Consider the following 13,918-nt stretch of genomic DNA (forward strand, 5'->3'; position numbering starts at 1 on the left):
GTCTATTGAAAATACTTACTGACAGATCATGGAACCATGGTTGTGGCTTTGCACCGCAAAAGTAATTCAAGTGAATTTCATAAGTTCTCAAAACCTGTGAGACTGGGTGCGCGAGGTATTTGAGTGCGTAATGATGACTTCACGAACAATTTGAATATTTCAAACAAGTATCAAAATATTAGTTCGAACTTTTTAGCAATGTTTTACCACTGTTTTCTAAGACTCTTGAATAAAACCAGCTTTGTCCTCAATAACTGCTGCATGCTGGGATTAGGTATTGTGTGTAATGTTGGGGAGTGCTCTCACAGTCGCAACTTTTAGTGAGTTTTTAACATTGTGTGCCTGTTGTCAGTCTCCTTCTTAGTGACATTGCCAAAACATAGCAGCGTAGCAAGTTTATATATTGTGATAGGGACACTTCAAAGCAAACGAGGATGCTAAACAAGATACAAGTGTTGCTTTGTAAAATGCTCCACTGGAGTTGTTTACTCCATCCCCATGTCCTGTGGGAAAGTTTACATTGGCCTGATGGAACTATGCGTTAAAGGGCCCCTAAACCACTCAGATGTCAAAATTTAGTTGTGGTGTTGCAGTTGTGCACGAGTCTACAACGAACACGTAGCCACGAGAGTTTTTCGGAATAGTGCCGTAATAGCGGAGTTACTTGCGTTTGATGATAAAAAAAAATTACACCATCTTTCCCGTAGGGGAACCCTGAGTAGTATGCGAAGGAGCCGTGGGGTTGACTCAAGTTCCCATTACGCGAGCCCTCGTTGCATCAGTAGCAGCTTCTCAGCGGCGTTGACGTTTCCTTTCGGCCTCGCGAGCCCGAAGTTCGGGATCGGCCTGTCGCTGCTGCCGTTTCGTGGCAGCGGCTCGAGCCCTCTTCTCAACACCGCATATCCACGAAGTGAATGATGATGAGTGGGTGAAGCACCGGGGGATCATTCGTTCTCTCGAAGCCGGAAGCTGGCTTCCGGAAGCCGGAGCTTGGCGTACATGCGCAGTAGAGGTGTGGACGCCGCACGGCGGAGGGAGGGAGGGAGTGACATAGCCCCGACCATAAGCTGCTTCGCATCTAAAAAGGCCCTCGCTCGTTTTGCTCTTTCCTTCGCTACTCTCCTCATCGGCTGGTCTCCCCTCCTCGCCGAGTGCTTCTCAAAAGGTCACGCGACATACGTCATCGCCAATGCGCTTCTCAAAACACTGCCTACTTCTGGTTAAGGCACGTCCACACTAGCTGCACATATACCGACGGCGAACTGGCCGCCAGTGCCGTAGAACGTCTGCCACGCAAGAGGTGTCCAAAGTAGACACCAGTTCCGCCGGCGCTCCGCCCGCTGCACGATCAATGGGTCAATCGATGACCGCGAAGCTGCACGCCTCCGCCACCGGCAATGAAAACATCGGCTGCAGCTCTGCTGCAGTGCACGGCTACTGCCGGGAGACGAAGGGATCGGCTGTGCTCGCATCGCAGCCGACGGCGCCACTAATATCAGCGTATTTTTCTTCTTTGTGTACAATTATTGCGAAGAGCGATAACAACGATAAGAAAATATTGCGGCTTGTGAGCATCGGTATTTCATTTCGAAGCGCCATCCATTTTAGCTTTGAAGGGAACCAGAAAAGGCCTAGCGACGATATCGGCGCCGTCGAGCAATCAGCGGCGGTGCGGCTGCCGCACAAATGTGTCCCGGTCTCATCCTCTCTACATACGGCAAGGAAATCTCGCCGTTCGCGAGCAAAAGCCGCTGTCGAACGGTGACCCGCGAATGGCAAACGGCGTGCGACGAGTTACCGTGCCGGTAACGTGGACGTGGACTTGGCGCTTCTCGGCTACCCGCTGTTGCTGCGGTGCCAGCCCGGGTTATGTGAAGCGTATCACTATAGACTCTGTGTTGCACGCACGTCTGGAAAGGATAACACTGTCGCACTCTGTTCACGCAGCTAATCAGACCGCTAAGCACGACTGTGTTGGAACGCGAGCGATTTGGCACTTGTGTTGCGGGCTGTAATTACCGATTCACAAGGGCGCACAAACGAGCAACACGACGAGGAAGAGCAGAAAGCGCGGGTACCTGCTAGCCGACTAACCGCAAGTTGTAGGTTCTTTTTCCACCAATGGACATCGTTTCCACAGTTGACATCACCAGATTCCCCCTGCTGACATTGTGACGACTGCTGGAGATACCGGAAAGGCGAGGGGTGGAGGACGGCATTGTTTTTTTATTTTGTGGCGCTCCAGCGGTGCGTAGCGCTGCAGTGTTTGGCATCGTTGATCGTGACGGCATTCTGAACTCGATGCTCGTGTTTACTTGAAATGTTAAAAAAATATCTGAGGTGGTTTAGGGGCCCTTTAATGACCTTCTTGGGGAGCATGCTCAAAAAGTAAACAATGCAAAGTGCGCACATTTGGTCGCGCATGTTACCGCATGCAGTTGTGAACCATGACTTCGGGAGCAGCAATGCCATGATTCTAGGCAACAGCAAAAGCTGTACATCTCGGTTAGCCTTGGCGGCATTTTTTTTTTTAATCAAAATGAACGCCTCTGTCTGTATCAGCGAAGCTTCCATGAACCTGCACTCTTGTGAGTGTGATTTTATGTAAGCCGCTTTTTAATAACATGCGCAAAACTTTATGTCACAGTTTTTTCTGCCTGTGATGTGACTGTGCTCATGCGTACCAAGTAGTACAGCTGCAACGAAAAAAGATTAGCGCAAGTGACCAATGACCAGAGCAGGGAAATAACGACATGCAGCGCTCTTGTTCCCGAGTATGCCGGTAACAAGAGTGCCAGCACGATCCATGTTTCAAAGCGGGGGTGCCTGGCACTGTCATTATCGGGGAGCTCAGAAACAAGCGCCGCATTCCGCGATTTCTCTGCCCTGACCATCATTCGCTTATCCTAATGTTTTTCCGATGCAGGATGTACCTATATCGGTGGGGCGGCTTGTGAATAAACAGTTGTTAGTAATGTTCGTCCATGTCCGTCTTACCTTTCTTTTTTTTTTGTCCATCCATTACTTTTTTATATGAAACGACATTACTTATATGGTTTTGTCAAGCATCAAAGCCATTACTGTCTTTTCTTGCCCCTTTTAGGTTGGAATGCTGGTTTCACTTGATCCCAGGTCCCTGGCTGAGCTCATGTTTTTACAAGCAACATGGATGGTTCAACTGCATCAGCGCAAATTTTTTGTAGACCAGTTTCTGCACAATCATCGCAAACTATAGCTGCGGTTTTATGCTGTGCTTCTTGTCAGAACACCACACACTGAACATTGCTTGAGTGCGAGCGCTATTTGCATTAACTACCTAGTTCTGCCATTAAGATCACAGAGATATCAGTGAGATTTTAAGTTATTGGCTTTGAATGATTGTTTGCTATACAAGTATGCACCACTGAACTTCATTTGCTTGGTCACATTGTCTTTGCTGACTGTGTTGGACTTTCTTCTTCTTTCTGGGGTTTTACGTGCCAAAACCAGTTCTGAGCTGCATTCTGTGTCTCATCCATCTCGGTTGAATTCATTGTTTTGTAAAATACAATGATGCTGCTACTGGAATCATTGAGAAAGCAGCATTATGAAATTTCATCTTCATGCTAGCCACATAAATTGAATGTCACTTCAATATGCTTGTCCTGGTAGGGTTTTGCAAAGTGCAGCGATCACTTTCATAAGTGCAATTAAAAATGCCGTTGAATAATATGATGTGCAGGCACTGCATGTGCTGTATATGTTGTGAATATGATACTCTGAAACACATTTCGTAAATATATTTATATGGTGAAATAAAATATAGGAGTGAAAGAACACTGAAATATGTACAGTTCAAAGCTTTTCAATAAAAAGTGAAATTTATTTAAACTTGTGGTTTTATGTCAGTCAAGGTACAGCATATATGTTTTATTTTCACAGATGTGACCATCTTTACTTTGCAGAATTCCATTCCTCCTTTTGAAGTATTGCATATCTCTCTATCCAGCACCAGAGCAATTTACTATGAAGAGAAAATAACAATATGCAGTATCATCAACAGAACTGGTTACCAACTAGGCAATGTCAAAAAACAAAACGACATTTTGGGACCTACATGAATCGCTTGTTCGACAACGGTACCTTTATACCCTGGGTTAGATCTGGTTCAAGTCATAGAGTTAGTAGAACTAACTATAATAGATTCCTTGTCAAAGGATACTCTTGTTGAATAATGCATCTGCACTTTCCTAAACTTCTTTTTCTTTTTTTGTGTTGGCTAGTGGCCTGTTCTATTATAGATTATTTTACCTAACCAGGTGGTGTTTTGTCAAACTTTTGATTACGACAACACTATATTGCATGTGCTATGAGCACTTCCCTCCACAAGTTCTTTCTTTATTTCTAGTCTTCCAAATCAAGGAACACCCACTGAAATGTTTACCCCTATAAAAGTAGAAAGGCCCGTAGAGCTGTGGCGACCAATCCTTCCTGAGCCTTTTTAAGGCGAGAGCTTTAGGTGTCTATGTTGGCGGTGACCATGGCAAAACTGTGCCGTGACGAAAAATCGCTTACACCGCAAAGAGTAAAAACACCTCTAAAAATGCTCGGATTGACGTCGCATTTCTCAGGGAGGTTCCTGTAAACAAAGTAAATTAGTGGCTTTGAAAAGAAAATTTGGTACATTTGAGTTTAGGTGGTAATCGAACCCAGGCCACTGCGGTGTGAGACAAACATGCTTCCCTGAAGCCACGGCTGCTCCACGATTCTGGCCTGCGAAAGGTGTGCCTAGTGCGTGGTGCAAGATATATACTCTTTAGGTGGAGACACTCCTCTGCTTGCTTGCGAGACACGATCGACCAGATAAAGTAGCAACGGCGCGCGTCTATCGGCCCAGTGACAGCAGCAGATACTTATCGGCGGAACAACGCAACTTCAGTTAGAACGCAGGCGAGAGCTTGCGCAGACAAGGAACGTGCACATGCCCTCTCCCCCACGCTGTCCCCTCAACATGTGGTGACCTACTTTCGCGCGTCACTGAATCATTCCGGATTTCCCGCGCAGCGCCTGTTGCTATACCAACGGGAGATAAAACATTTTCTGCGTTGAAGTTTCGTCGACCTGCCGACAAGTATCCGCTGCAGTCACCGGGCCGATAGGCGCGCCCCTTTGCTACTTTATCTGGTTTATCGTGTCTCGCAAGTTTCCTCGCCTAAAGAGTATATATCTTACAGCGTGGCCTAGTGCGTGCCTGATTGCACACGTCACGTGGTCACAGAGATGCACTCGTGCCACTGCTCACGTGTTAATTGTCGTCTTCTTCCACAGCTGGCTCCGATGCCGCTGATCATGCCAGCGTTCCCACACTGCTCACGCTCGTGCCACTGCTTGTGCGTTCGTCATCGTCTTCCACAGCTAGCAGGCTTTCTCCTTCACATTTTGCAAACGTGTAAAACTTGCTTTCTTTTTGCCAGACAATCACAAGTTCTTTCACTTCACAGGTAATGGGCAGAAAATTGCTGCAGATATGAATGTTTAAGCTTTCTAGCTATCTCTGGCAAGTCTTCCTGATGGATGTCTGAACATGTCACATTTTTGTGTTATCACCTTCACAAGTTGGAGCATTGATGGACCAGTTTTCAGCAACACTTGCTAGGCATCTGCAGCTAACTGCTTCAGCTTCCCATTGTTGTGGACACAGAGAAAACAGATTTTTTTCTGTCCCCTCAAGGGGAAAGCAGAAAATTTCAGGTTTTGTGTTTCCGCATTGCACATATTTTTGCCCCCCAGCTAAGCCAATATATGTAGAGACCGGAGGTTTAGGCACAACAAAAAAATGCTGTTTTAGGCGCCTATAACAGGCATTAAACCTGTCATTTAAGGCACATATAGATGCCATATACTGTCCTTTAGGCTGAATCAAAAATAACAACCACTGTATTAGAGGTTAAATTATGATTTTCTGAGGAACACAACCCACTAATCCTCCGTTTTCTGAGATTCAATTTATTTTCTCAATAAAAGGGAATAAGGCAAGTTGCGTAGGTTACAAGTTTTATTTGAAATTTACTGTGACTATGCACCAGGAGAAAAGTTGTGAAAGCAGTGACACACGAGCGCCATCTCAAGATCTTCATGTTTCATGATGCACCTTTCTTCTCCGAGTGTTGCTTTGTATGCAGAAAAGGAATGCTAAACATCCATCAAAGTTAAGGGCACAAATTTGTACGTCACAACATTTTGATGATCCAACGTCCTCTCAAGTTCCGCAATTTTTCCGGTCGGAGAATTTCACAGGTCTTTCGGTACCGTAAATCTGGGATTTTCGTTCGAGACATATTTAAGTTCCGAACTAACTCTATCTGCAAAGTTTTGATCAACAGCACAAGGACACCAGAGAGAACGGAGCGCTGTTGCAAACAGAGCACAGCTCGCAACTGCCCAAGTACCCGATTCACAACCCAGAAAACATGAACTTGCCCCAGCATGTCACTGAAATGCCTTCTCTGGGACCTAAGTTTGTGGTTAAGCCGAAGCGTTCTCCACCAGACCTCCTGGTTACCGTCTGGCAGGTCGCCCGGCATGCTTCCGAGCAAGAGGGCGAGTGCTGCATATCAGATGGTGTTGATGTTCTGAGCCACGGTAAGCCAACTAACTACAAAACTCCCGGTAAAGTATGTTGCATCATTTCTAAAAGAACATTCCTTGTGTGTTCTCCCAGAGAACAAAGATGATGGTTTTGCAGTAATGCCAGTTCAATTGTATCAAGTGAAGGCACGATGCACGGTATCCTCTTCTTCTTCTCTTTTTACTGTCACAACACTGTTTTTTTGCAAAAGGTAGAAAACCTGGCCAAGGGCATTTGTCGCAGGTTATACTTGGAATCTGTTCTAGAAAGCATGTCCAGCTCAAAGAATGATTTTCTTGAAGTTGCCTTCAATCCAAAAACTCACTAAGCTTACATGCCTTTTAGGCTTATCATTTCAGAAAATGAAATCCAGCAGAAATGTCACTATTTTCTTGCAAAAAAAATTGAATTGTTTCAAAATGGATGATCTGTTTTTTTGTAAAAACTCTGGTGCGTTACAGCAATTTGCCAGCTTCCAATGTAAGGAAAGCCTGTTTGCTCTTTCAATTGACATCGAGGACCTTAATTATTATTTACCAAGGGATTTAATACATTAATGGATTGATGAATGTATTGACGAGTTCGGCCCTTCAAATTTACATACTCAGTCTGGCATCATTGTCAGTGGTTTCTTAGAATTGGCATTTATCTACAGTTTACGTACATCCATTGGTATGGAAAACATCACCTTCAAAAAGAAGGCATTTGCATCGGATCATGCATTGCTCCCATAATCAGTGATTTGTTTTTAGCTAAACTTCACATCTGCTTCGAATGTGTTCATTAACACTTACATCTTAGCTGGTTTTAGATACACTGACGGCATTTTTCTTGATGCGTGATGCCATCTCATACAAGTCTGATGCTTTTAATGTTCTGGATACAGTGCGTAAATCATAGGCCACTAGAATTAACACACACATTTTCTGACAAAGGCATAGCAAGATTCCTTGACATTAAGTTATTGCATGAAAGCCGTTCTTGCTGGATATACTATCCATGTGGCAATAAGTCACTTCTACTTAACTCCACACACTCTAAACTTGTAAAACGTGGCATTATTAGCTCATGCTATTTCCCTAAGAAAATCCTGCGAACACAAGATGATCGACAGCTTCCATGAGCAATCTGAAAGGTTAACTACGACAGGTTACCCAACCCTTGTACAAATCTCAGTTGCTGAAGGCCTTCTGGGCAATTTCTTGTCTATTTTGAATATAAGTCTGAATGGACCACCTCGAAATAAACAAAGAACTGCAGTAATTTTGTACATGCACAGAACCGCACACAACTTGAAAAAAGTCGCACTGCACATAAATGTCAAAATTTTTTTTCTGCCCTGGATAAATTGGGCAGCCTGTGCAAAATGACTGCCTCAGTATCTACTCCCAAGCCTTATCAAAAAAAAAAATTAATTTGGTGGCAACGTCTGATTTTGTTAGGCGAGTCATGGGCACGGCTATTTGTGTGAAAACGTGACAAAGGGCCTATAGTAGGCACACAATCCAAGGAATCTGCATACCAGCTTTTGTCAACATGCTGCAAGAACTTTGTGATGGTGGCTGTCTTCTGCAGGTTTGGACTAAGGAGGTTTTAAAAAAAGCTGCTGGAGTGGCAGCCCCCACAGTTTTTTACCAGTAGAGATAAAGCCAAAGCTTGCCCATACTTCACCTCTGAAAGAGGGCTGCGACAGCTAAGTCCGCTCGCAGGTCAATTGCTTTTGTTCAGGTATTGTAAATGCTGGGCTAATTGGGAAATAAAAGCTCATGATTTGTGGCTAAAACACTCATTCTGGCTACTTACTGATACCATAATGTGGCACAAAAATTTGCAAGACGCTTAGGCTTCCTTTACAAACCGATTACAGAAAGACACCAGACAATATCTGTCAACAAAATTAGTCATCTTAAATAGCATGGAGTGGGAAGAAAGTGCTTCATATATTTTCCACTATTCGCTAACGTTTTCTCATGCCTGTGGTAAGATGGCAGCCGTGTAGCATCACGTTTAGGACATCACCTTCTCTCCAGGAATTTTCTTTAAAGCTCTTTGGTCAGGACAGACTCCAGACTTGCTAATGATGTAGATCAGGAACAGGAGTTCTTCGTACATGAAGCAGCACTTTTCATGCTTCAAAGTGAGTTTGGATGTCGCTATTGCCTCCAGAACGCTTCCAAGCCGGCTGAGGTGATCGTTGAAGTTTGCAGCAGTGACGACGTCATCCAAGTACATGAGACAGGTCTGCCACTTCAAGCCAGCCAACACAGTGTCCATCATGCACTGGAAAAGTGCAGGTGATGAGCAAAGCCCGAACGGCAGGACACTGAACTTGAAGAGGCCGTCTGATGTGATAACTGCGGTCTTCTCTCGATCCCTCTCATCGACTTCAGTTTGCTAGTAACCAATCTCGACATTGATCAACAAGAAATACTTAGCATTGCAGAGTCGGTTCAGTGCCCTACAAGTCTGTCCTTGGGAGGAAGTACACGTCCGCCTTTGTGACTTTGTTCAGGTGACGGTAATCGATGCAAAAGTGCAGTTCCATTCTTCTCTAACACTACAGGAGACACCCATGGGCTCTTCAGCAGTTAGACAATTTCATCGCATTTCATCAACTTGTTACTTTATGGCTTCTCTTGTGTTGAAACTTGGTATGGGCTCTTACAGAGTGGTCAAGCACATTGTTCAATTATTATGCGATGCTTAGCAACTGGATTTTGGAGAATTTTTGATGACAACGAAAAACAGTCGTATCATAGGGCCTGTTTATTCTTGGTAGGACTGGTTCAGGTACTTGAGCTGTTGAGGTAGGTGGGGTAGAATCTGAAAGGACAAATGCATTGCTGACTCACTATTTTATGTATGCAATCTTCGTACCCTTGTTCAGGTGTTTATATTCTTCGCTGAAGCTTGTCATCATTACCTGCGCTTTTCCTTTGTGCAATTGAACAATTCCCCTTGCAATGCCAATTTCAAAGTCGAGCAGCAGGTGTCGGCTGTTTTCAATGATAACTTCCATATCTCTGGCTGCTTCTGTGCCGACAGAAATCATGATGCTGACACGATGCAGATACTGACTTGATCGTCAAGTATATTCAGGGCATGGTGACTGAGAATTTTATTCTGTGGTATCGGCTTGGTCTGTCAACATAGGCTCTAAGTTGATTACTGCGCCGTGTTGACTCAGGGAAGTTCGTGCCAAGGATTACGAAGATTGCAGAGTAAGGCTGGTCATGAAGTGTGACTCTTGCCGTGCTGATTACCATCAGCGTTATTAGCGTCAGCGTTATTATTTGGAATTACGTTGGATGTTTCCAACGGACCTTTACTTGTATATTGTATGCCCACCCTGCTAAGGTCTTGTATAAGATCGCAGTATCAATAAATAAAAATAAATAAAAAATAAAATTAGGTGACCTCCTGCTGTCCGGATTTGAGGGCCGTCCAAAGATGTCCCAACTTTCTTCAACTTGGTAGCGAAGGATTCACTGGAAACATAATAGTCGGCTCCTGTATTTTATTTTTTGAAAATGATACTGCAAAGTGATGCCGCTAAGAAACGGAAAAGAACACATAAAAGCAGGCACCTGCAGGGCTTTATTCATTGTTACTGCAAAATACCATCGCAAAATAAAGTAAAAGGACGAGTGCCGACGTCTTTGTCACTGTCGGCGAGAACGGCGTCGTCCTCTGTGACATTTTGACAAACAGAAACCACACTTCCATTGGTTGCTGCCTTTATAGTTTTCTGGATATGGGCTAGCGGACTGGCCACGGGTAGGGCGTGTGTACGGTCGGCACTGCCGCGAGAGGTAGCGGCCTGGCGGGGGTGAATGGGAAGGGCATCAAGGTCTCTACCGGGTTGCTGCGATGTAATCGGCGGTATCGCATGGTCGTTCGCCTTGTTGTGGATGCGGCGCATTGACGGCGAACCCTCGTAGTCCCATCTCGCGCGGGCGGTAGATGTGCCTCGCTTATCCGCAGTGATAGCAGAGTAGGCTGTGGTTGGGGGCGTCTTCTTTGGAGCAGTCGCGCAGTGTACAGCCCCCCGCATTTTACAGCGAAGCTGCATACCTCTCAGTCGGAAAATTTTGCGGCGTAAACACAAAACTCCATACCCCATACCAGCTGTGCGATAGCTTCGCCGAGCTGGGGGAGAGTGAAAGCAGAGCATCGCGCAGCATAGCGGATGCGAGGTGGAGAATAGGAGTGAGGCATGTGGTAGTGGGACGCGTAGAGCTGCTGCCGACGCCGATCGCGTTTCCTTGCGTTCGCGCCGAACGCGCCTGTCCGTGAGTGCACAAGATGCCTCTGGCGGCAGCTCGGCAGGTTTCGACCAGACAACTGGAAGCTAGTTGCTTCCGAAAGACTGAAGCGAGAGCTAGGGAAGCTGAAACCAAGCGTCGCAGAAGAGAACATCCCGAGTTTAGATTGAGGGAAGCCGAGAGTTCGCGTAGGCGAAGAAATGAGGATCCGGAGGCTTGTGAACGTGGCCGGTAGAATTCATTGCGATACTACGCAGAACATCGCGAATAAATCCTGAGCGCCAGGAAACTAAGTGTGTGGTTTGGCACTACTTTAGTAGGCTTTCCCCAGCTCCGCTGGTCTCTGGTGTTTGCAGTAGCAGAGCCACGCATAATTTTTACAGCGAAGCTGTATACCTTTTGTTGGTTATTAAATTTCGTGGCGTAAACACAGAACGCCAGGTTAACAATTGAAGGCAAACGACACATCTTTTTTTGCAATCAGGCATACAGCATATATATGTACCACGGTGATATCTTTATATGTATATAGTATATGCATTCCGTGCGCTGCGAATGGTGCACTGCCGCGCGGCTATCAGAGAAGACACGCGTTGAGAACCTGAGCAGGAGACCCGTATGCTATGACCGCGTCGTTAACGCCTAGTTGATTGGAATAATGAATTGCTGCGTAGTTGGCTGTACCAACAGGTACACATCGTGCCCAGCGGGGATGGCGTTTCACAGTTTCTCAACTCATCCGTGCTTTGTCGGGCAGCGGCAACAGTGGATCATGGCTGTGCGATTTCTCGAAGCCACTCAATTATTCAAGCACATAGCACTGCCACCCACTCCGCAGAAAAGATTAATAATGGGGACCAAAAATACAGCTGGCATTTCATGAATGAATGATTAATGTTTCCCTTTGTCTGCGGCACAGATAATTCTAGCTGCAACTCCAGAGCAGGTATTTTGCACTGCATTTTAGTATTTTGGGGCTTAGTGCATGGTAGTTAGCTATTAAGGGTGAAGAGCATTACATAGGCACGATTTAAGCCCTCAACACCCGTTGTCACGAATTTCGAACAAATTGGTTAAATGCTCCAAAATAAGAATTGGATCCTGCCATTACCTTAGTGGCTTGCAGCCCTGTCAGTGTATTGTTGCCACTAAAGCTATACAAAGCTGCGTGACTTTTGAACGGAAGTCACTTCAAGGATCCCATAAAGCTGAGTCCATTCACGCACCAGAAGCCCAACTCCATATTTGCTTCTACATATATGCACCACTTTGTATATACCTACATGGTTTGTTTAGACGATACACAATATTTAAAAATCACCTGTGGCAGATAGTGTAATTCTAGCCTTGGAGCTGGATTATGCAAAACGGTGGTTATTACTCAGATAAATTGGAATGCACAATTGACTAATTAACTAAAATTCACTAATTACTCTAGGGCGCATATTGCAATTTACAAATTGTTGCTGATGAGCTTACAAGGCATATCCACTTTGAATAAATTTTAAGGATAGGATAGGAATAAACTTTATTTGTCCAACGGTTATAGCTGTTGGTGCCCGGGGCTAGGCTGCCAGGGGTCCATCACCGGAGAAAAATCTTTAGAGATCCTCGGCAATGGCCCTGGCCCGTTGGACGGCCCACTCCTGGTCCTCGGGTGCCTCGCTGAGGAGGGTGGCTTGCCATCTCTCAGCGAGGCGCCCCGCTGAGGATCATTCGGGTTTCGAGATATGCGCCATGAAATTTGTGGTAAAAATGCCCTATTCCATAACCGTTTTATGCACTGAGGCACAAAGTAGCTGGGACGCCCATGTATTTTGTCACACACTTTGGGAATTCATATCTTGAAACTTGTGTTATCCTGAAAATTCATTGCAAGCTCACCGGCTGCAAATAGTTAATTTTAATATGTGCTGTAAATTAATTAATCAGAAAGTTAATTTGAGAATTTTTTGTTAATTAGTCAGTTTCATGTATTGTGAAAATAATTTCCATCTCTGAGTAATCCAGCTCCATAGCTAGAATGCCACAGGTGATTTTTTTAAATTCTGTATCATCTAAAAAAGAACACCCTGTATATAATGTGCCTGGCATGTCCAAAAAGCACAGAAGGTGAACTGCATAGCAGGAGACATGGTGTCTGTGCAATAATCTACAGCAACAGGTCTGGTTTTAACTGATGTGAAATACAGACGTTTTACATTCAAAACTGGGAAGTATGGTATTTTCCTGCAGCAAGCCTATGCGTTCACTGAATGAATGAGAGGAAAAAGAGACTGCAGTTCCCCAAAAGGCACCATGGCCATTAGCCCTCCGTGATAGGTCAGAACGGCTCCAGCTCTGCCCATACAGAGCTGGAGCCGTTTTGACCTCTCACGAAGAGCTAATGGCCGATTTGGAAAAGCAGATTGGAATAGTTCTACATTATACCAGCCCATAGTACATTTGCTTTTAAAATGGGTTAGCTTCCAACACTGAAGAGGCCCACCACTTTGTTTAACAATAAATATGCCCACCTTTGGTGCAAAGGACTTGTGCATAAGTTACTGAAAATTTCAAGCTTCTTGCCAACAACCACTTCACAGCCGTGATTGCCGTGAGAACGTTTGCTATCTTGACAGCACTTGAATATGTCAAGCTGAAAGTGTCATATTGCCTTTGGAAGTCATGGTGCACAAAAGAAAACTTGCAACACTAAACTGAGGGCCATGACAGTCTTCTGCCAATGGCCCACCATTGTATATTTGTTCCTTGCTGAGGCTGTTCTTTTAGTAGAAATAATGTTCCAGCCAAGATGCCTTCTGCCGTGCAGTTAGCATCTGTTGCAATTGTTTCTTCGAATAGTTTAGCAACTTTTTCAGGTGCTGCATACAATTCTTCGAAATGCACTAAAGTTATCAGCAGGTCCGTACATCAACATGTGCTTAATTACATCAGTAGAGTGCAGTAAACATTGTACAATACATTTTGCTTCCCGTAAAGTGGTCCATAAGCCATCGCAAAGCAAACTAGGAGCTCATTTGCATTGTTAAAGTACTGATAACGA

The 13,918-nt window shown here is 44.9% G+C and overlaps 1 protein-coding gene across 4 annotated transcripts in view; it reads left to right on the plus strand.

The window, feature by feature from the left end:
• LOC119461367 (uncharacterized) overlaps window positions 1-3,862 on the plus strand; it is a 36,868-nt gene extending 33,006 nt beyond the window's left edge. For all 4 annotated transcript variants that reach the window (XM_049672535.1, XM_049672536.1, XM_049672537.1 and 1 more), the window contains exon 10: window positions 3,104-3,862. The gene's annotated coding sequence lies outside the window, so the exon portion shown is untranslated. The remainder of the gene's footprint in view (window positions 1-3,103) is intronic.
• Window positions 3,863-13,918: the final 10,056 nt, after the last annotated feature.

Source organism: Dermacentor silvarum, chromosome 8 (genome assembly GCF_013339745.2).
Source record: "Dermacentor silvarum isolate Dsil-2018 chromosome 8, BIME_Dsil_1.4, whole genome shotgun sequence".
In the NCBI taxonomy this organism is placed as follows: Eukaryota; Metazoa; Arthropoda; class Arachnida; order Ixodida; family Ixodidae; genus Dermacentor; species Dermacentor silvarum.